Source organism: Cajanus cajan, chromosome 5 (genome assembly GCF_000230855.2).
Source record: "Cajanus cajan strain Asha chromosome 5, NIPB_CcT2T_4, whole genome shotgun sequence".
Classification (NCBI taxonomy): Eukaryota; Viridiplantae; Streptophyta; class Magnoliopsida; order Fabales; family Fabaceae; genus Cajanus; species Cajanus cajan.
Window position 1 is genome coordinate 6360019 of NC_138521.1, and position 24474 is coordinate 6384492.

At 28.6% G+C, this 24474-nt stretch overlaps 1 pseudogene across 1 annotated transcript; it reads left to right on the plus strand.

Moving 5' to 3' along the window:
• Positions 1-5107: 5107 nt before the first annotated feature.
• LOC109793880 (potassium transporter 5-like) lies at positions 5108-10151 on the plus strand (annotated as a pseudogene). Its single transcript, XR_014433841.1, has 9 exons — positions 5108-5427; positions 5906-6128; positions 6695-6943; positions 7227-7268; positions 7363-7623; positions 7724-7776; positions 8219-8333; positions 8445-8699; positions 8962-10151. The product of XR_014433841.1 is annotated as a potassium transporter 5-like (transcript).
• The last annotated feature ends 14323 nt before the right edge of the window (positions 10152-24474 follow it).

A 24474-nucleotide genomic window follows, 5' to 3' on the forward strand; every position in this document is an offset into this window, starting at 1 on the left:
AAAGTCAATTCTTATCATAAATTCATAAATACCTTAAATAGTGCATAGTGCATAGTAACTTCATAAATTCTATAAATAGGGACCTAAGGATTTTGAAAATTCATAACTAGAGAGAAGAAAAGTTTAGAGAGAAGGAATTCTAGAGAGATAGAAAGAGAAAGTAAGAGAGAAGGTTCTGCCTAGGTTGTGAAAAGAGGAGGAGAATAGAGAAGGTTCTGCTCTAGTTCCGGTTCCGGTTTAAGGAGAAAGAGAGGAGATTCTGCCCAAATTCCTATTTATCCAGGTAAGGGGGGAGTGGGAAACCTCGCTTGGGGGTGTAGAAATAATTGTTAAATAGTCTGTTTGTTGGATTGGCTCCCGATCCCTTGTTGTTTTTATGAATGTGACACCCTCTACCCCAACATTATTAATAAACCTAAACTATATTTATAATGTTGGGGTAGAGGGTGTCACATTCATTGGTATCAGAGCCGGGGCCCGGATCGGTGTGCCAGCGAGGGCGCTGGACTCCCTTGAGGGGGGGTGGATATAGTCCCACATCGGTTAGGAAGGCGAACGAAGCATGCCATATATATGGGTGTGGATACCTTCCTTGTGAGGAGGCCTTTTGGGGTGGCATGCGTGTCATCGCCAAGAGCAAAACCGTGCGGCCGTGGGCCAAAGCGGACAATATCCTCATGCGGGTTGCTTGGGCTGTTACATTGGTATCAGAGCCGGGGCCCGGATCGGTGTGCCAGCGAGGGCGCTGGACTCCCTTGAGGGGGGGTGGATATAGTCCCACATCGGTTAGGAAGGCGAACGAAGCATGCCATATATATGGGTGTGGATACCTTCCTTGTGAGGAGGCCTTTTGGGGTGGCATGCGTGTCATCGCCAAGAGCAAAACCGTGCGGCCGTGGGCCAAAGCGGACAATATCCTCATGCGGGTTGCTTGGGCTGTTACAGCCACTAAAAGAAATAAGTTTTTCCGACTATTTAGTAGATCTTTAGCAGCATTTTATATAAATGTCGGTAATAGTATTAACGACACTAGATATACCAGCCATTAGTTAAATGCTGGTAAAAAAATTATGGCTATTTATATGGCCGCTAAATAATAAATTAATTGCCACAAAAAACTAATTTTAATGTAATGATAATAGAGTACTTTTGGTTGTATGTAATTTCAACACCTATAGTTACTAGCATTCGTAACGTTCGTTATCAATGCACCAATAGAATAAGTTTTTAGTTTCTTCTCTGATGAAATTACTGAACTGGTATTTTTATATATTTATAAAAATAAAAATAAAAAGAGAATTATGATCAAAGAGCAGTGTCATTTATTTCTAAATACTAAAGGTGGACCCAAGTATTTCCATTTTTCCATTTCTAATTTTCTATAACATTTTTTCCGTGTTTCAAATTTGTCCTTCACATATTAATCATTACGCGTTTCTACGTAGTAATTGACAAGTCAATTCAAAATGAGTAACACAATTTTTATGCATTAACTAGGTGGAGCATTTGCACTTTATTCACTAATATGTAGGCATGCCAAAATGAGTTTGATTCCAAACCATCACCCAGAGGACAAGGAGCTTTCAAATTACAGACTCGAAACACCATCTAACAGTTATTTTGCTCGAGTTCTGCTTGTACTTGTAACCATGATGGGGACTTCCATGGTCATAGGAGACGGCATTTTCACTCCAGCGGTTTCAGGTTAATCAATTCATTTTAGGTTCTTATGTTTGCTAAATAAATTGAACCACTGATGAATTGTTAAATAGAATAAATACTAAGACAACTGGTGCGAAGAATGTCCTAATTAACAACAAATAATAAGATTAGTCACATTACTTACATGATTTCTAGAATTTTAAATTTTGAATTTTAAATTTCTTAAATTTTTAGAATTTCTCATCAAAACATACTATTAAAGTTTTATAATATTAAAACAACAAATCAAATAAATTATTTACTTAATAAAATTAAATAAATAATCATAAAATTCACAATATTGCTATAAATATTTTTTTAATACTTTTAAGTGTGAGAATTTTTTTCTGCCATCCTGCAAGAGAAAAGGACATTACAATATACTTGCATTTATGGTACCAATTTTTTTAATGAAAATTTTAAAAAATGAGTAAAGCTTCGTATACTGAAATTTATAAAAGGAAACAAATTTAATATTTTTATTTATAAAAAAGCTATAATTTACTCTTTAGAAAACTTTTAATCAATTAATAGAAAAATGAGATTATGGAATAATTGATATGTTAATATAATATTTTTATTAATAGAAAAAATATATAAAGAAAATGATTAAATTGTCAATAATATTAGAATAGAAAAATTATAAAGATAAAATCATTTTTTTTTCTTTCCATCTTCTATAGAATTTTTTTTCTATTTCTTTTTCAATTTTTAACACAACACTTCTTAATTACTTGTAGGTTTAAGAAAAAAACATCTAAAAGCGAGAGAAAGGATAAAAAAGAGTAGATTACAAATTATAATATTTATTAAATTTTTGTAAATAATTAAAGATAAAAATATCTTTAAAAAATAAATATAAAAAAACATGAAAAATTGAGTATCATTTATCTATTATTATAGATTCACCTGATTCATTCCAAACTGGGATGTGCTTAAATAACTACCTAGGGGAATGTTGTCATTGCGTCGAAGGACACAAACTGCTACGCGTAATATTTTTATAAAATATTCAAAGTCAACATATTGAAAACTTAAGGGAGAAGGTTCAAATTAAATTAATGTAATAATTATTTCAAAAGAAAAAAATCAATGTAACAATAATACTAATTCTTTTCAAGAAAAATATATAATAATAATAACAATTTTGTTAATAATCATTTAATATAAAATAAAAAACAAAAAGACTTAATTACAAAGTTTGTTTCTAATTAAGTGTATTGTTATAAAAATGTAATGTCTATTGCATAATAAGTGTTAACTTAATTGTACTACTAGTAGGCTGGCATAACAAGTGTTAATAATTTTTACAACTGAAAAAAGTGTTGGCTTAATTTTTTTAACCAAGAACAATAAACAATACTAATAAATAAATAAGAAAGAATTTTTATTTTATTTTATGAAATTCACTTAATTATTAATTTTTTTTTAGCGAAAACAATATAACATAACAACTTTCTAAAATACATTGTTGTAAGAAATAAGTGAAAAATGTGTAATTTTTTTTTTGGTAAAGATAAAAAAAATTACAAAGATAGTCGCAGTGAAGATTGAACTTAGGTCCTCATGCTTCAAATTACCCAAATCCCTTCCCACCCGACTATTATTATATTAAAAATTAAAATAATATTTATCTTTAGAGTGTTTTTTATATAATATTTATTATAAAATAGGAGTGATATATTATATTACTTATTAATTATTTATTAATTTCCAATTACTATTCTAATTAAATTTAATGATTAATAAAATATTGTTACTAATACATTTTTTATATAACAAATAAATACATAATTTGTCAAGATTAATAAAATAGTTAAGTAATTAATTTTTATTAATAATGTATATATAAGTTATATTTAGTGACATTAATCATAAATTAAATTTTACTGCTCATAAAATTAAACGGTATATATAAGTGATATTAGTTATATTTAGCCACACCATAAATTAAGAAATATAATAATTTTTTTAACCAATTGTAGGGGTAATAAGCTAATCAATGAATTTTTTATAAAAAAAAAAAATAAGTAAAAGACTTATTTGACTCATCATAAATTAAAAATATAATTTTTGTTTTAAATTTAAATATGATTTTAATACTTGCAAAATGAGTGGTTTTGACATTAATCTCTATAAAAAGAAATTCTTTATTGTGCATCTAAAATTTAGAAAAATTGTTTTTAGTTTTTATTATTATATAATTATTTTTTAACTATTTATTTATTTATTAAAAAGTTATGTGATTATTAAATTAAGTGCTACCTACAAATATTAATGATAATATTAATGCCTGGTATCTTAATTTTTTTTATTTATATATCTTTAAAATAAATGTTATTTATCTATCTTAAAATTATTATTAAGAGTCAAAAATAATTATTTTACTTTTTAGAAAGACGAAAATCAAAGAAAAATATTATAGAAGAATCATAACTAAACTTTACTCATTTTACAAGGACCATAAATATCTTATAACGACAAAAAAAAACATTTGTAAATTTTTGAAGGATGTAAAACAATGAAATGTTTTTAAAATATCAAAATCAAAATCCAATCCTGTTACAATAAGTAAAAACTTATTTAAGTCTTTACTCTCTGAAACTCTATATGTAAGTAAGAAAATATTTAAATTTTTTGGACTTGATTATAAAATAAATTTTAACTAAATAAAATTTATTTAATATTTTTAATTAAAAAATACCCTTAAAAAATAAATGAAAATACTATTTATAATCACTACAAGAAATGTTACATATAGTGACATACAAAAAGTGTTACTATAAGTATAATATATGTTAGTATATGTCTATTTGACATATAGTTATACACAATTTTAGTGTTGATTTTGAATGAGATTTAACAATATATTTTATGTGTCACTATAGCTTATACCCACACTTTTTAATAATATATTAACATATATTATAATTATTGTGTAGGTAAAAGTAATTTTTAATGACATGTCACTATAGGATGTATGTTAAAATATGACACTTTTCTTGTAGTGAATAAATATGATTAAGAATATTTTAGTATAGTATATATATTATATGAAATTGTAAAAATTAAAAGTATTTAACTATCTTTCTTAATCTATGTAAAATAATTATTTTTGTTTATATATAAGTTTAGAGGGAATATTTTATTAATTAACATATTTAAAAATAGATTTATATTTTTTCCATAATAGAAAATAAAATAATATTTTAATTTACTTGTTATGCATAGGAATTACAGTCGTTTTAACATGAAGATCTATGTAGAACCTGAATTTTCTCTTGTAACTACATCAAGATGGTTGTCAATTATATTTCTCTCTCTTCCTTAATTACTTTTACTTTTGTATTATATTCCCAATCAACAGTTGTAATTTTGCATTTCCTTGACTGGCGAGACCATAAACTTGAGAGGTCCCCAGCGGCTGTAGCTGCTATATTGGTGCCTATAAATTAATTCCAATAAATGGAAAAACTTGAGAGGTCCCCAGCTGTAGCTGCTATATTGGTGCCTATAAATTAATTCCAATAAATGGAAAAGCCTCACAAGTCATGTTTGTAGAATTAAGAGTCAAAAAACTCCACCAAATCAGATTCTTTAGACATGGGGGGAGACAATAATAAAACTCCACCAAATCATCTCATGAAAGAGAGAAAGACATCATGGGCAGATTCCCTCAATTTGGGGGCTGGAAGAGTTTCTATGACTGCAACACATTTCTCCAAGGTTTGAGTTCTCTCACACTCTTTCTACCTGTTTCAAAATTGAGTGATGATCATGGTAAACCCCAACCAATTATTTGGTGGAAATAAGAGAGGTGGAGAGAAAAGTAATAAAAATGAAAGATGACATGAGATAAAAATAAAATTGAGATGGAAGAGAAAATAAATGTGTGATAAACATTTTGCTTAATAATTTGTTAGGAAGGAATGAATCTTATTTGAGACATGAAAACCGTAGCTATTAGCTTCTGAAAATCGTATTTAAGATGTGAAAATTTACATAAAACATGTTATACTATACATATTTTTCTTTTAATACAAAATTATATATTCACTTGTTCTTGAATAAGTTTTCAAGATGATTGTCTCAAGAAGTGATTGCATTTTATAATTTTTTAATCAACGAAAATCAATTTTTTGTGTGGTGCCATCTACAACTAATGGATCCAAGGAATCCTAAGTTTTTGAATGGTGATTAACAGGTGGGGTGGAAGACTACTCTGAGTTTAGCATTTCAAAGCATAGGCATCGTGTATGGTGATATTGGCACATCCCCACTTTACGTGTTCTCAGGAATCTTCACGGAGGGTATTCGTCACAAGGATGACATTCTTGGAGTTTTGTCTCTCATAATCTACACCATTGTTATCATACCCTTCATTAAATACGTCTTCATTGTGCTGCACGCTAATGACAATGGCAATGGTAAGATACATGCATTTCATGATTCATCTTATTCACAAATTAAAATTGATATTTTATTTTAGGAGATATTTTTAATGATATTCTTTTTAACAGTATTTGTTATAAAATGAAATCTATTGAAATTCACAAAATTTTGTTAGGTATCAAGTCAAATCAGGTCATGCCTTTAAAATAATGTCTGTAACAAATAAATAGGCCACAATCTATAATAGAGTACTTTTGTTTGTATGTAATTTCAACACCTATAGTTACTAGCATTCATAAGGTTCATTATCAATGCACCAATAGAATAAGTTTTTAGTTTCTTCTCTGATGAAATTACTAAACTAGTATTTTTATATATTTATAAAAATAAAAATAAAAAAGAATTATGATCAAAGAGCAGTGTCATTTATTTCTAAATACCAAAGGTGGACCCAAGTATTTCTATTTTTCCATTTTTAATTTTCTATAACATTTTTTCCGTGTTTCAAATTTCTCCTTCACATATTAATTATGACGCGTTTCTACGTAGTAAATGACAAGTCAATTCAAAATGAGTAACACAATTTTTATGCATTAACTAGGTGGAGCATTTGCACTTTATTCACTAATATGTAGGCATGCCAAAATGAGTTTGATTCCAAACCATCAACCAGAGGACAAGGAGCTTTCAAATTACATACTCGAAACACCATCTAACAAGTTGAATAGAGCTTCAAAACTAAAGCAAAAGCTTGAGAACAGTTATTTTGCTCGAGTTCTGCTTGTACTTGTAACCATGATGGGGACTTCCATGGTCATAGGAGACGGCATTTTCACTCCAGCGGTTTCAGGTTAATCAATTCATTTTAGTTTCTTATGTTTTCTAAATAAACTGAACCACTGATGAATTGTTAAATAGAATAAATACTAAGACAACTGGTGTGAAAAATGTCCTAATTAACAACAAATACTAAGATTAGTCACATTACTTACATGATGATGTGTGTTGTTGAAAAATGCAAGAAAAAAAAAATTGTATTGCATTAATTCAACAGTATAATATGAAAACGTCATTAATGACATTGAGCATTTGGACTTTGGATGGAGACTTGACATGTTCAAATCTGCATGCAGTTCTATCTGCAGTAAGCGGGACCAGTACCTCATTAGGTCAAGGTACTAATATTATTGAGCCTTTTACTTATTATTTTTTATTGTAAGTAATGATAATAAATATTATAATATTTTATTTTATTTTTATATTTTTCAGAAGCTGTTGTGGGGATTTCTGTAGCAATATTGGTTGTCCTTTTTTCTCTGCAACGATTTGGCACTGATAGAGTAGGATCTTCATTCGCTCCAATTCTCATAGTGTGGTTTTCATTCATTGTTGGAATTGGTATCTACAATTTATTTAAACATGACGTTGGAGTATTACGTGCTTTCAATCCAAAATATATAATTGATTTTTTCAAACGGAATGGTAAACAAGGTTGGTTTTCATTCGGTGGAGTCTTACTATGCATCACAGGTGAGTTGCATCTAAATATATCTATGCATTTAATATTTTTAATTAAGTTGAATATCATTCTTTATTTCTAACTAACATATAATTGTATGCATAATCATAGGATCTGAGGCAATGTTTGCTGACTTGGGTCACTTTAGTGTGCGAGCCATTCAAGTAAGTAAATAAATTTATATATTTTAGTGATTTGTATCACTCTAACCTATATTTACATTTTTTTAATAATAATATATTAACATATATTATATTTATTATATAGATAAAAATAACTTTTAATGAGTCAAATCATATTATTATAGAGTATATATCACTGTATAATAATTTTTTATAGTGTTTCTTGATCAAAATCAATAACGTGAATAAACCATGCCAAAAAGGGTTCTTCAATTTCTATCAAAATAAAATTATATATTCTGAAATTCAATTTTGTTATAATTACTTTTAAACTGATTTTTTTTAAAGATAGAAAACATTACAAAGATGACCGCAATAAAGATTGAACCTAAGTTTTTATGTTTTTAATTTCCCTGATCCCTCCCAACTACTAGGTTAAACCTAGTGGTTACTTTTAATAAACTGATTGTAACGTATGTTGCAGATTAGCTTCTCTTGTGTTGTATTCCCAGCAATATTGATTGCATATTTTGGACAAGCAGCATATCTACGAAAGTTCCCAGAGAAAGTATCTAATACATTCTATGCATGTATACCTGGTACATCTCTTAAATTTAAAAGATCCATTGATATAATAATTTTTTAAAAAATAATCTAATCAATGGTTTAACTGATTTTTACTTTTTTCCTATGCTGTGAATTACATGCAGGGCACTTATATTGGCCAACATTTGTTGTTGCTGTTGCTGCTGCCATCATAGCCAGTCAGGCAATGATTTCTGGAGCATTTTCCGTTATATCCCAAGCACAAAGTCTAGGTTGTTTTCCAAGAGTTAAGGTTGTTCATACCTCCACTAAGCATAGGGGCCAGGTGTACATTCCTGAGGTCAACTACATGTTCATGATTGCATGTATTCTGGTCACTATTGCCTTCAAGACCTCCGAAAAAATGACTCATGCATATGGTAACTACACTCAAACTCTCACATACACACATAATAAGAAATTATTAGGTAGTTTCAAATCATAGTCCTCATTAATTTTTATATGATATGTAAATGAAACTTTTGAATACATGGATTCTACATAGTAATTTCGGATTACCTAATAATTCTCTTCGCACATCATACATTTGAGTACTTCAAATGAAACGTGTAAGCTACAAAATTCTAAGCTTTGTTGTATTAGCACAACATGACAAATGGCCAAGTTTTATGTTTGATGCAGGGATTGCAGTAGTTTGCGACATGCTAATCACAACAACTCTAGTTTCCCTTATAATGCTGATTATATGGAAGAAAAGTGTATGGGTGGTTGCTCTCTTCTTACCAGTAGGTTTCCTTGAGCTTCTTTATTTATCATCACAACTTACTAAATTCACAAAGGGAGGGTTTGTTCCTATTCTATTAGCTTTCATCTTGACAATATTCATGGGAATCTGGCACTATGTTCAAAAGGAAAGGTACATGTTTGAACTCAAGAACAAGGTCTCCACCGAGTATGTGAGGAATCTGACTAACAATCCAAATATAAACCGTGTGCCCGGAATTGGACTTCTGTATTCTGAGCTTCTACAAGGCATTCCTCCTATATTCTCACACTTCATTTCCAACATTCCATCCATCCATTCAGTTGTTGTGTTTGTTTCCATTAAGGCTATTCCCATTCCTTCAGTTGCATTGGAGGAGAGGTTTTTGTTTCGACAAGTAAAGCCAAAAGAACATAGAATATTTGGTTGTATTGTGAGGTATGGTTATAGGGATATGCTTGGGGATCATTTGGAGTTTGAGAGCCAGTTAGTGCTACAACTGAAAGAATTTATAAGGCAAGAGAGCTTTATGCTTGAGGCTGAGGGAACAACACCTGATGAACAAGCACTCACTCCTGAAAATGAGAATGACATGGCAATCACTATTAATGCTACAGATGAAGGTGCTTTAGTTATGTCTCGTGCCTCTTCAGATTCAATTCAACAATCCAAGGTGGCCAAAGGTGTTGAAAAGGAGATTGAATTTATAGAGAAGGCAATGGAGAATGGTGTGGTGTACATGCTAGGGGAAGCAGAGGTAGTGGCAGACCCTAAATCATCTATCTTCAATAAGATAGTTGTCAACTATGCTTATAACTTCTTAAGAAAAAACTTTCGAGAGGGGATAAATCCATGGCAGTCCCCCGTAACAAGCTTCTCAAAGTTGGAATGACATATGAAATATGACACACATGATGATATGCAGATATGAGAATGATCTTTTTTATTTTGCATTTTGGCTACTTGCCTTCGCTTGTTTTGGTGTTTAACTTAATAGCTTGTATTTGTTCTTAAATGTTTGTGTATGGGAATCTTTTCTCAAGACCAAATAAATTCCGACAGGAATTTTTTATCCCAGTGTTATATATAAAACAACATTTTAAAATCACCTCTTAATTATCTCATTTAGAAACTCTCTCCCTCTCTCTCTCTTTTTAATACAATTATTATTAGAAGCTCTCTAAATACACTAATTAACTATATAGACTACGGTTTATCATGAAGTTAAATCCTTTATTATGGCAGTTACATGTGACCCAAAATCCCAAATATAAGCACACTTACGACGACAAGGTTAAAATATTTTTATTTTTGTAATATTTTTAAAATTTTCGTACTTTACATACTATTGTAAATTTATGAAAAATATGTGTATATTATTTTTATGATTCATTTTTGTGTTAATATTGATAATCTATCCTGCATATGAATTTAATTTTTTATTTAATTTTTGTTATATATAGTTTGGTAAAATTATTATGTTTATCTTTATTTTAACATTATAATAATTATTTGATTGTGGAACAATGATTTCGTGTTGAGTAAGACTGTTTGCTAGTGAATGTTATTAGCAAGGCATGTCATCTGCTAACTCGATCTACGTACTTATCTTAAGTTGGATTTATTTTATTTGTGTTTTAATTTTTAAAATAATTATTTTATTAATTTCTTGAAATATTTTTAGAAAATTATTAATTGACTAAAGGAATTTTTTTTATAATATATAAAAGTTAGAGCCACGAAACAATATGTTGTCATGTTAATGTAATGTTGTACATAAGTAAACATCCAAATGTTAATGTATTATTATTTAATAAATACTCAATTTGATCTTGTGAAAGATGATAGAGGTGATTGATATATACATCTTTAAAAGAGTTTTTGTAATATTTAGATATCTAAATTTTAATTTTGTTATATAAATTACTCCTTTAATTATACTCAATTATTAACTTTGTTAGTTTTAGAGCTGATCAACCATCAATTACAATGTTAAAACATATTCTCTCTTTAGTTGGCTATTCATTTAGTCCATTTTACCAAACAAAGAAATTGTAGTTGTACCAATAAGGACAACTCAAATGTCAAATTATTAAGAGGAAAGAAATAAAAAAAAAACATCAATAACATAACTATCATACCTTGGCAAAAGATAAGTGAAAAAAAATTACCTAGGTTTTTTTGTGAAACCCTCAATAGAGTATTGTTTCTACAATAACAAAGAAAAACATTACTACTAAATTTTTTTCCACTTTTATGGAGTTTTACGATTCATTAAACATAACAGAAAACACTCGTATTCAATTGATACATCATTGCTTGAAATCTTTCATAACGACCACTCATTTTGATAAATTCCAAATTAAAAAATTTAGGACATACAATCCTAAACTTATAGCTAGAACAAACGAAAAAATTAAGGATGACTAAAACAAAAAAATTTCAACTATAAAAAATCATACAAAACTTAACAAGAACCTTTTATTTTAATTAGAGCACCTATTTAAACATAACAAAGTGTCTGTTACTAATTGAAAAATATCAAAATCTTATATTATGATTATATTAGGTGGTTAAGATAGAGAACGACTAATTAAAAGAGAGAATAGGGGTCAAGCTCACTTAATTGCTTATTATTAAAGAAACTAATAGAATTTAGTAACCAAGTATAACGAAAAGACTAACTTGCATAATAAAATTAAAGTTTAGAAATTTAGACGTCACAAAAGAATATTTTAGTAAATTAGGTGTTTACTCGAGAAAAAAAATTCTCAAACTATTCTACATTTAATAATATATATATATATATATAAAAGCGTCTGAATTTTAAAAGTATGAAAAGCTTTAGGCAAAAAAAAAGTGAGTCTATACTATGTAATTTTGAAAGGAAAAAAATTCTAGCAAACTATTTTATCTTTAATAATATATAAATATAGAAGATAGATAGAAAACATTTGAATCTTAAAAGTCTAAAATTTTTTAGTAAAATCATAGGCCCAAACTATATGCAGGAAAAAATTCTTGGAGACTATTCTACTTTTAATATTATATATAGTTATAAACATAGATATATAAATATGAAGCGTTTGAGTTTTAAAAGTCTAAAAATTTTAGAAAAAAAGTAAGCTTAAACTATATAATTTTGAGTAGAAAAAAATTCTAGGAAATTGTTCTACCTTCAATAATATATAGAATATAGATATATTTTTTTTAAAAGATTATGTATTTGTTTAGTCAACATAATTTAATTTATTAATTACTAATAAATTTGTTTTATAATTAATAGGAAGCATTGAAATTTTAAAAGTTTGAAAAGTTTTAGAAACAAAAATCTAGGTTTAGCCTATGTAATTTTAATTAGAAATTTTTTTTAGGAGACTATTCTAACTTTAACAATATATGGATATAAATTGGAATAGCTTGAATTTTAAAAGTCTAAAAAATTTTAGAAAAAAAAGTGGGTAAAGACTATGTAATTTTGAGCTAGAAGAAAATCCAAAAAGATTATCCTACTTTTAATAATATAAAGTTAGATGAATTTTGTGGCATTTTTACACCGTCAAAAGCTGTGAAAAGAATAATATTAAAATTCAATTTGTGGTGGTTTAAAACCGTCACAAAGTGATTGAATTTTCTAACCTCATTTTTGGTGTGGACCCGGCGGTTATAAATAACTACGGTAATGCAATTTGTAGCAGTGTTTAACCATTAGAAACTGTCAAAATAACTGTCACAAATCCCACCTTTTTTTTTGTTTTGTTTAATGGCCTTACAAATGGTTTCCTACCGAGAAAAGAAAATAAAAATAAAATCAAAAGTAAAGATATTAAATGTGGTGAATATGAATTATAGAGTGTTCAATGTCGTCTTTTTCTAGATGCATCTATATTTTCTAATTAATGACACCTTTTAGAAATTGAAAAACTTCACATGCACAATTGCTGATTAGGAATCTATATTTGACTATCTATATTTGATGAATAGCCAGTCATTGGCTTCAAGATGCTTACATTGGCTGTCTAAAATGACACTAAAAACAAAATAATCAAAACAATAAAACTCTGATGCAATGGGAAAAAAGAAAAAAAAAAGAAAAAAAAAGGGAGAGGAATCAAAAGACAAAAATAAACCAGATCCAGAGGTGACGTTTGTTTGTTTGCAATTATCCTTTTTGCTACCAGACCATTTTGTGTCTATATATTGCTTTTTTTCACCAAACCCCTAGCTCTCACGGACCAAATATTAATACACATATAAATATATATATATTTTCTCCCGTGATATTATTACTAGATGAATCTTAATTCTTCAATAAATTTTATTAATATAATATATTTTTATGATAAATTGAAAGTTTAAAAAGTAAATAGTAAGCGCCAACACACTTGATCATCTAAAGTTATTTATTTATTTATTTATTTATTATTATTTATCACTAGTAAGGTTTGTTATCCACAAACACAATACACTTGTGCTCTTATTCTTTACCTATGCATCTCAACATGCTTTCAAACTAATTATCACATTATTGGAGTACTTTCTATAAACTCTCTCAACACACTTTAGCTTTATGTATAATAGTCCTACACCTTCATCTCTTTCTTAACATAAAATTAAATTAGTCTCACACAATCTATTTTTCCTAAAATAATCAATACAAAAATCATTTTATCAAGAATCATGTAGCTTTGGATTATTTTTTCATCTTTCTTTTGAAATATAAATAATAATATTTTCATAGATATATTTTCAATTTTAAAAATAATAAATAAGTAAATAAAAAACTTATGTTATTGAACTATTGTTTTGTACTTTCTCATGGAAGAAGACACCACAAAAGCATCTCAATAGAGAGCAAAAGACACTATAGGCAGACTCCCTCCATCAAGAGACGGGATCCACCATTTCAACGTCCTCAAAGGTTTCTCTCCCGACGGTATTAGAAATAATGATGACATTCTTGGGGTCTTTTCACTCATAATCTACTCCATTGTGACCATACCCTTGCTTAAATGTCTTCATTGTCATACATGCTAACGACAATGGCAATGGTACGTTAGATAGCAATGCCGTTTTACTAGGTTGCAAGTAAATTCAGATTTAGATGGTCTATATGTCATTAACATGTTACTTTCTTTTGCATTAATTAGGTGGAGCATTTGCACTGTATTCATTGATATGTAGGCATGCCCAGGTGAGTTTGGTTCCAAATCAACAACCAGAGGACAATGAGCTTTCAAATTACAGGCTCCAAACACCATCTACCAATCTGAAAATAGCCCAAAAGCTAAAGCAAAATCTTGAGAGTAGTTGTTTTGCTAGAGTTATATATGCTTGTACTTGTAACCTGGTAGGATCTCCCATGGTGATTGGAGACGGGATTTTTACTCCATCAATATCATGTTAATCAATTATTAGCTAGCTTTCAGCTTACTGTATTCATTTGTTGGGTTAATAAAAAAAAGAGAGTTTTTGTACAAAATTTGTGATATACTACAAATTGGTATGATATGTAAACATCTTTAATAATATTAGTCATTTGGACTTTGGATGGAAACGTTTGACATATTGTTTAAATGTGTATGTAGTTCTTTCTGGAGTGAGTGGGATTAGTACCTCACTTGTTCAAGTTACTTATCTTATTAAACTTTTTTTTTTTTTTTTTTTTTTGCCTTCATTGTATTTATTTTCATTAATAATAATTGTTATAATACTTTTACTAGTGAAAAAAATACTTTAAGATCGATCATTTTTGTCTTTTAAGATCGATTCCTTGATTGATCTTAAAAGTTGAGTTTTTTAAGATCGGTCATCAATCAATTTTAAAAGTTAAATTTTTGAGATTGGTCATGCTAATAGCCGATCTTAAAAGTTAAACTTTTAAGATCAGTCACGCTAATAATCAATCTTAAAATAAGTGGCCAGTGACTAACAATGATATAATATTGCCACCTGATTTCAAGAGGGGGCCTGGTAGGCCAAAAAAATTAAGGAGAAGGATGCTAGAGGAAGATGAGAATCCAACCAAACTTAGGAAAACTCATACCCGCAATAGATGTGGTAGGTGCCTTTAATATGGGCACAACAAGAGAAATTGTCCCAACCCTCTTAAGTAACCAGAAGGTGGTGGAGAACAACAACAACAACCAACTACTACCAAATCTAAGGTAATTAACATTATATTTTCTTTAATTTTCTCACTAATAAATATTAATTTAAATGAGTTGTGTTGTATAATGCAGAGAAAAGGGAAATGATGTAAAAATACAACAAATGGACAACTTAATGAGGAAAATTATTGAGTAGTTGGAACAAGTAGCAATGGAAATCAGAGTGAAGCTGCAACAAGTGGTGTTATAGTTACCAGTGTTGCAGCAACAAATGTGGCTTCTAGAGATATAAATGTCAATGATGATGTTGCTCATTGATATTAATAAAATAAACCTTTTTTTTGTTGCATTGATAGAATAACTATTTTCTTTAATAGACACAAGATTGCAAATAGTGAAGCATGATAGATGCAATTTCAATTTTTAAATTTTTTTTTGGTATTGTGATTGTTGAGACTTGAGATACTAATGACAATTATAGTCAATTTCAATCTTAAACTAGCATACTTGGTGCTTAGTTTGTGTATAGCATCTTGTTTTTATATTTGTATCAGTATACTTAGTGCTTGGTTTCTTCCAATAGCAGGGTATTGCCCATTATAGATGTAGGACAATATTTATTGACGCTGACATATATGATTAAGCCTATGAATAGAAATTTTGAAAAAAAAATAAAAATAAATAAATAACATCAATTTATTGAATTAATAACAATTAAGCATGTTTATTACATCAACAAATCTTTACTTAGCTTCTTCAAGTTGATTAATTAAACAAATATGTTTGGAAAAGAACAACAAGGTCTAAAACAAAATATTAGCGTAGAACAAAATGATCACAATTATTCCTTCATCAGTAGTATGTTTTGTGGCATTATTATATTAGCGTAGATACTTGCTGCAGTACAAAATAATGTCCTTGGGAGATATTTCAGACTGACAAACTTGTTTATATGCTAATAATTATGACTGTATATACAATGTCTTCAACTATATAGAGAATTCATTTACTGAATCTCTCAATAATTTGAGATAAGTCCAATCAGAGTACCAAAAAATAGTTAGATCAAACTACTTTTTGTACTATACATGAAGGCATGAAGCATGTAATCAACAACAGTCACATACCATTAGTAATTAAATATATCAATTTTTGGAGAAGCTCGTCATTATGAATGACAACAAACTAGGTGCATCCAATCATCTATATTTAAAACTCCATGCTAGTTGTTGTCGTATGAGTATTAGATTGTTGATGAAGAATATAAATTACTAATGGAAGTTATTAATAGTTTCTATATTTCTTCGTTGTGGTTGATAGTTTTTATACTTCCGAGTTAATTAATATGTTTTTGATATACTTTGCTATTTCAGCACAAAAATCTGGAACTACTGTCACCTTTGTGATTATAGATGGATGGGTTGTAACAGTTGCATCGGTTGGTGATCACGGGTCTTTATGAGAAGGTACTCCTCTTTCTCCCTTGCTATAGAGGATGGGTGTCGCGGGCCACAGGTTGCCACATGTTAACATTTAAAACGAACTTTACAATGGAAACTAACGTTCCATATTAGTAGTGCTAAGTGCCTTCTGTTTCAAAAATACAAAAGATGAAACATTGCATGTAATGGAACAAATGAAAGGTAAATTCCATATCCCTTCACTCTCTAGATAAACATTTTGTTGTAACTTGTAAGTATAGTTTTTTTTTCTATAACTAACCGGTCATTCTATTTTAGTACAGAATTAGGAGTACTTATTGGTAAGGTTGGTTATTAGTTTTTGCTAATTTAGTTGCTTTTTCATGCCCATGTTCCTTTCCTGAGAATGGTGGTTCCTTTCTCACAATTTGTTTTATAGTTTTTGTTGATTTATTTCTTTTTGGTCACAATTTGCTAGATGATACTAATTTTGTTTCCTATTGCATTATTTTGCAAAAACCCATTGGTATCATTGTTCTGTTGGATGAAACTTGGTACATTTTGAGTTCTTCAATATGATTTATTTCATTTTGGTTGGTGCGTGTAACAGCCCAAGCAACCCGCATGAGGATATTGTCCGCTTTGGCCCACGGCCGCACGGTTTTGCTCTTGGCGATGACACGCATGCCACCCCAAAATGCCTCCTCACAAGGAAGGTATCCACACCCATATATATGGCATGCTTCGTTCGCCTTCCTAACCGATGTGGGACTATATCCACCCCCCCTCAAGGGAGTCCAGCGCCCTCGCTGGCACACCGATCCGGGCCCCGGCTCTGATACCAATGTAACAGCCCAAGCAACCCGCATGAGGATATTGTCCGCTTTGGCCCACGGCCGCACGGTTTTGCTCTTGGCGATGACACGCATGCCACCCCAAAAGGCCTCCTCACAAGGAAGGTATCCACACCCATATATATGGCATGCTTCGTTCGCCTTCCTAACCGATGTGGGACTATATCCACCCCCCCTCAAGGGAGTCCAGCGCCCTCGCTGGCACACCGATCCGGGCCCCGGCTCTGATACCAATGTAACAGCCCAAGCAACCCGCATGAGGATATTGTCCGCTTTGGCCCACGGCCGCACGGTTTTGCTCTTGGCGATGACACGCATGCCACCCCAAAAGGCCTCCTCACAAGGAAGGTATCCACACCCATATATATGGCATGCTTCGTTCGCCTTCCTAACCGATGTGGGACTATATCGGTTAGGAAGGCGAACGAAGCATGCCATATATATGGGTGTGGATACCTTCCTTGTGAGGAGGCCTTTTGGGGTGGCATGCGTGTCATCGCCAAGAGCAAAACCGTGCGGCCGTGGGCCAAAGCGGACAATATCCTCATGCGGGTTGCTTGGGCTGTTACATTGGTATCAGAGCCGGGGCCCGGATCGGTGTGCCAGCGAGGGCGCTGGACTCCCTTGAGGGGGGGTGGATATAGTCCCACATCGGTTAGGAAGGCGAACGAAGCATGCCATATATATGGGTGTGGATACCTTCCTTGTGAGGAGGCCTTTTGGGGTGGCATGCGTGTCATCGCCAAGAGCAAAACCGTGCGGCCGTGGGCCAAAGCGGACAATATCCTCATGCGGGTTGCTTGGGCTGTTACAGTGCGACTTTTTTTCTCTATATGTTTCAGGTTTGAAGGCCCAATTATTTTTTTTTCTATTCTTGGTTTTGTTGGTGTACCATTTATTAGGCATGGTTTGATAGAAAATGTGAAAAAAAAATGTAATTTTGTGGCAGTTTAAAATTACTAGAAATGTTAAATTAAAAAAAATTAGATGAATTTTGTGGCGTTTTTACACCGTCAAAAGCTGTGAAAAGAGTAATATTAAAATTCAATTTGTGGTGGTTTAAAACCGCGACAAAGTGATTGAATTTTCTAACCTTCAAAAACAACGTTTTAAAAAATATGCGCTACAAACCGTTTTTCGTGTGGATTTGGCGGTTATTAATAACGCTGGTAATGTGATTTGTGGTAGTGTTTAACCGCTAGAAACTATCAAACTAACTGTCACAAATCACACCTTTTTTTTAGTGTTCAATGGCCTCACAAATGGTTTCCTACCGAGAGAAGAAAATATATAAAAAATAAAATCAAAAGTGAAGACGATGAATGTGGTGAATATGAATTATAGAGTGTGTTATTTTCCTTACGTTAACGAATGAGAGGTAGAAGATGAGATAGATACCATTTTTAAAGACGTTAAAGATGGGTTCACAAATCGTGAAAAAGTTTTTGACAACCGCCTCGATAAACCAAGTGTAAGCAGCAAAACTCATTAATTCCTGAAACAAAGAAGAGCAAATACAATGGATTTAAGATTAATTAGAATTAGGAATTTGAACTTTTTTTTCGTGCAGATGAATTAGCCATCACATAAAGAAGAGCTAGTGATATGTCATGTTACTAGAACTACATTAGCAAACTATTGGCCAAATCATTAATAGTTTAATGGAAAAGATTAAAATATATGACATATCAACAAACTATTTTTCAAATCATTGATAATTTAATGGAAAGGATTAAAATGTATGATAGAAAGATTTTGAGGGATTAAAAATTTCAAAAAAATATCATAGGATTTAAAATAAAAATGACTTATATTTACAGGGACTAAAAACATATTTAAGTCTTCTAATTATCGTATTTTAAGCATGCTCTAATTATACCAAATATAATTGTGTTAATTAAAATGATTAAATTTTATCTGAATTATAATTTAAATATTTATAATAAACTATGTTAATTATATACTCTTTATATACACAACAAAATACAAATATCACTATGCAATACACGGGTATATGCAATAGTTTAGTTACGAGATGTATACTCTGACCGGAAATATTCTAGTAAATGTTAAAAAAAAATATGATACACATAATAATACAATCTTTAAACATAATAATAAAACAAAATATTAAAAAAAACATTAATAAATGTCAAAGTTACAGAAGACGTAAAATGATGGGAAAAATAATTATTTAAACATATGAATTCATACATTCAAATAAAAAGTCACTACAACAAAATTTGTTATTAATGACAATTATTTAATGGCAATAATTTAATTGCCGCCATATGTAAAAATATTAATAGCTAATATATAATAGCCACTAAAAATATATTATATTACACTAAAGTTTACTATTAGCAACAATTATTTATTAGAAAAAACTTAAGTCCCACATCGATTAGAGATAAGATAATTAAATAATATATAAATGAGTAATGACTATTACCTTACAGGTTCATTTTATAGGATTGACTCCTAATTCACTATTCTAAATTGGTATCAAATCACTCATTGTTACCAAGTTCAATAGTGCTATAAAATAATTAGAGAGCAACTTTCACCTTATAAATCTCACATTTCTTAAAAGACAACACAATTAAAAAAATAAATTAAAAAATATATAAATAAAAGACAACTCTCATCTTACAAATCCCATATCGAGTAGAGATAAAAAAGTATATAAGTTATGAATTTAGAAAATGAAATTATAGGAATAAATTATTTAAAGTAAAGGAGACAATTGAAAAAAAAAACTTTTAATAGCCTTTAAAATGGTTACTAGAATTGCCACTAAAAGAAATAAGTTTTTCCGACTATTTAGTAGATCTTTAGCAGCATTTTATATAAATGTCGGTAATAGTATTAACGACACTAGATATACCAGCCATTAGTTAAATGCTGGTAAAAAAATTATGGCTATTTATATGGCCGCTAAATAATAAATTAATTGCCACAAAAAACTAATTTTAATGTAATGATAATAGAGTACTTTTGGTTGTATGTAATTTCAACACCTATAGTTACTAGCATTCGTAACGTTCGTTATCAATGCACCAATAGAATAAGTTTTTAGTTTCTTCTCTGATGAAATTACTGAACTGGTATTTTTATATATTTATAAAAATAAAAATAAAAAGAGAATTATGATCAAAGAGCAGTGTCATTTATTTCTAAATACTAAAGGTGGACCCAAGTATTTCCATTTTTCCATTTCTAATTTTCTATAACATTTTTTCCGTGTTTCAAATTTGTCCTTCACATATTAATCATTACGCGTTTCTACGTAGTAATTGACAAGTCAATTCAAAATGAGTAACACAATTTTTATGCATTAACTAGGTGGAGCATTTGCACTTTATTCACTAATATGTAGGCATGCCAAAATGAGTTTGATTCCAAACCATCAACCAGAGGACAAGGAGCTTTCAAATTACAGACTCGAAACACCATCTAACAAGTTGAATAGAGCTTCAAAACTAAAGCAAAAGCTTGAGAACAGTTATTTTGCTCGAGTTCTGCTTGTACTTGTAACCATGATGGGGACTTCCATGGTCATAGGAGACGGCATTTTCACTCCAGCGGTTTCAGGTTAATCAATTCATTTTAGGATCTTATGTTTGCTAAATAAATTGAACCACTGATGAATTGTTAAATAGAATAAATACTAAGACAACTGGTGCGAAGAATGTCCTAATTAACAACAAATACTAAGATTAGTCACATTACTTACATGATTTCTAGAATTTTAAATTTTGAATTTTAAATTTCTTAAATTTTTAGAATTTCTCATCAAAACATACTATTAAAGTTTTATAATATTAAAACAACAAATCAAATAAATTATTTACTTAATAAAATTAAATAAATAATCATAAAATTCACAATATTGCTATAAATATTTTTTTAATACTTTTAAGTGTGAGAATTTTTTTCTGCCATCCTGCAAGAGAAAAGGACATTACAATATACTTGCATTTATGGTACCAATTTTTTTAATGAAAATTTTAAAAAATGAGTAAAGCTTCGTATACTGAAATTTATAAAAGGAAACAAATTTAATATTTTTATTTATAAAAAAGCTATAATTTACTCTTTAGAAAACTTTTAATCAATTAATAGAAAAATGAGATTATGGAATAATTGATATGTTAATATAATATTTTTATTAATAGAAAAAATATATAAAGAAAATGATTAAATTGTCAATAATATTAGAATAGAAAAATTATAAAGATAAAATCATTTTTTTTTCTTTCCATCTTCTATAGAATTTTTTTCTATTTCTTTTTCAATTTTTAACACAACACTTCTTAATTACTTGTAGGTTTAAGAAAAAAACATCTAAAAGCGAGAGAAAGGATAAAAAAGAGTAGATTACAAATTATAATATTTATTAAATTTTTGTAAAAAATTAAAGATAAAAATATCTTTAAAAAATAAATATAAAAAAACATGAAAAATTGAGTATCATTTATCTATTATTATAGATTCACCTGATTCATTCCAAACTGGGATGTGCTTAAATAACTACCTAGGGGAATGTTGTCATTGCGTCGAAGGACACAAACTGCTACGCGTAATATTTTTATAAAATATTCAAAGTCAACATATTGAAAACTTAAGGGAGAAGGTTCAAATTAAATTAATGTAATAATTATTTCAAAAGAAAAAAATCAATGTAACAATAATACTAATTCTTTTCAAGAAAAATATATAATAATAATAACAATTTTGTTAATAATCATTTAATATAAAATAAAAAACAAAAAGACTTAATTACAAAGTTTGTTTCTAATTAAGTGTATTGTTATAAAAATGTAATGTCTATTGCATAATAAGTGTTAACTTAATTGTACTACTAGTAGGCTGGCATAACAAGTGTTAATAATTTTTACAACTGAAAAAAGTGTTGGCTTAATTTTTTTAACCAAGAACAATAAACAATACTAATAAATAAATAAGAAAGAATTTTTATTTTATTTTATGAAATTCACTTAATTATTAATTTTTTTTTAGCGAAAACAATATAACATAACAACTTTCTAAAATACATTGTTGTAAGAAATAAGTGAAAAATGTGTAATTTTTTTTTGGTAAAGATAAAAAAAATTACAAAGATAGTCGCAGTGAAGATTGAACTTAGGTCCTCATGCTTCAAATTACCCAAATCCCTTCCCACCCGACTATTATTATATTAAAAATTAAAATAATATTTATCTTTAGAGTGTTTTTTATATAATATTTATTATAAAATAGGAGTGATATATTATATTACTTATTAATTATTTATTAATTTCCAATTACTATTCTAATTAAATTTAATGATTAATAAAATATTGTTACTAATACATTTTTTATATAACAAATAAATACATAATTTGTCAAGATTAATAAAATAGTTAAGTAATTAATTTTTATTAATAATGTATATATAAGTTATATTTAGTGACATTAATCATAAATTAAATTTTACTGCTCATAAAATTAAACGGTATATATAAGTGATATTAGTTATATTTAGCCACACCATAAATTAAGAAATATAATAATTTTTTTAACCAATTGTAGGGGTAATAAGCTAATCAATGAATTTTTTATAAAAAAAAAATAAGTAAAAGACTTATTTGACTCATCATAAATTAAAAATATAATTTTTGTTTTAAATTTAAATATGATTTTAATACTTGCAAAATGAGTGGTTTTGACATTAATCTCTATAAAAAGAAATTCTTTATTGTGCATCTAAAATTTAGAAAAATTGTTTTTAGTTTTTATTATTATATAATTATTTTTTAACTATTTATTTATTTATTAAAAAGTTATGTGATTATTAAATTAAGTGCTACCTACAAATATTAATGATAATATTAATGCCTGGTATCTTAATTTTTTTTATTTATATATCTTTAAAATAAATGTTATTTATCTATCTTAAAATTATTATTAAGAGTCAAAAATAATTATTTTACTTTTTAGAAAGACGAAAATCAAAGAAAAATATTATAGAAGAATCATAACTAAACTTTACTCATTTTACAAGGACCATAAATATCTTATAACGACAAAAAAAAAAACATTTGTAAATTTTTGAAGGATGTAAAACAATGAAATGTTTTTAAAATATCAAAATCAAAATCCAATCCTGTTACAATAAGTAAAAACTTATTTAAGTCTTTACTCTCTGAAACTCTATATGTAAGTAAGAAAATATTTAAATTTTTTGGACTTGATTATAAAATAAATTTTAACTAAATAAAATTTATTTAATATTTTTAATTAAAAAATACCCTTAAAAAATAAATGAAAATACTATTTATAATCACTACAAGAAATGTTACATATAGTGACATACAAAAAGTGTTACTATAAGTATAATATATGTTAGTATATGTCTATTTGACATATAGTTATACACAATTTTAGTGTTGATTTTGAATGAGATTTAACAATATATTTTATGTGTCACTATAGCTTATACCCACACTTTTTAATAATATATTAACATATATTATAATTATTGTGTAGGTGGGACACCCTCTACCCCAATATCATTAATAAACATAAACTATATTTATAAAAGATTTTCATAGAATGATATAAAACAATAAGTATCATAAGGTAGAAGATGCACATTCATAATACATACACATAAATATTACACTCAAGAAGTTATTATAAAACAAAGATTATAAATTAATCCCAGTAAAGGTGGCAGGGCCTCCTAGTTAGGAATTAACTTATAATCTTTTAGTAAAATTATAATATGACAAAAATACACACTTTCAACATAAATAACATAAAAATTACAAAAGAAAAAATAATAATAATTTAACAATAAGTCTAGCTAATCCCGATGTCACATCTTATCAGAGCGAAACCCAAACAGAAGCCTAAGCTTCACCACCAACATCCTTAGCCTCATGCTAATTATCTGCATCATAATTTAAATATACACAAAAATGACAAGGGAGTGAGAAACTTCTCACTCAGTTGCAGATATAGAAATAAAAGTTAAATAGCACACACACACGCAATATAAT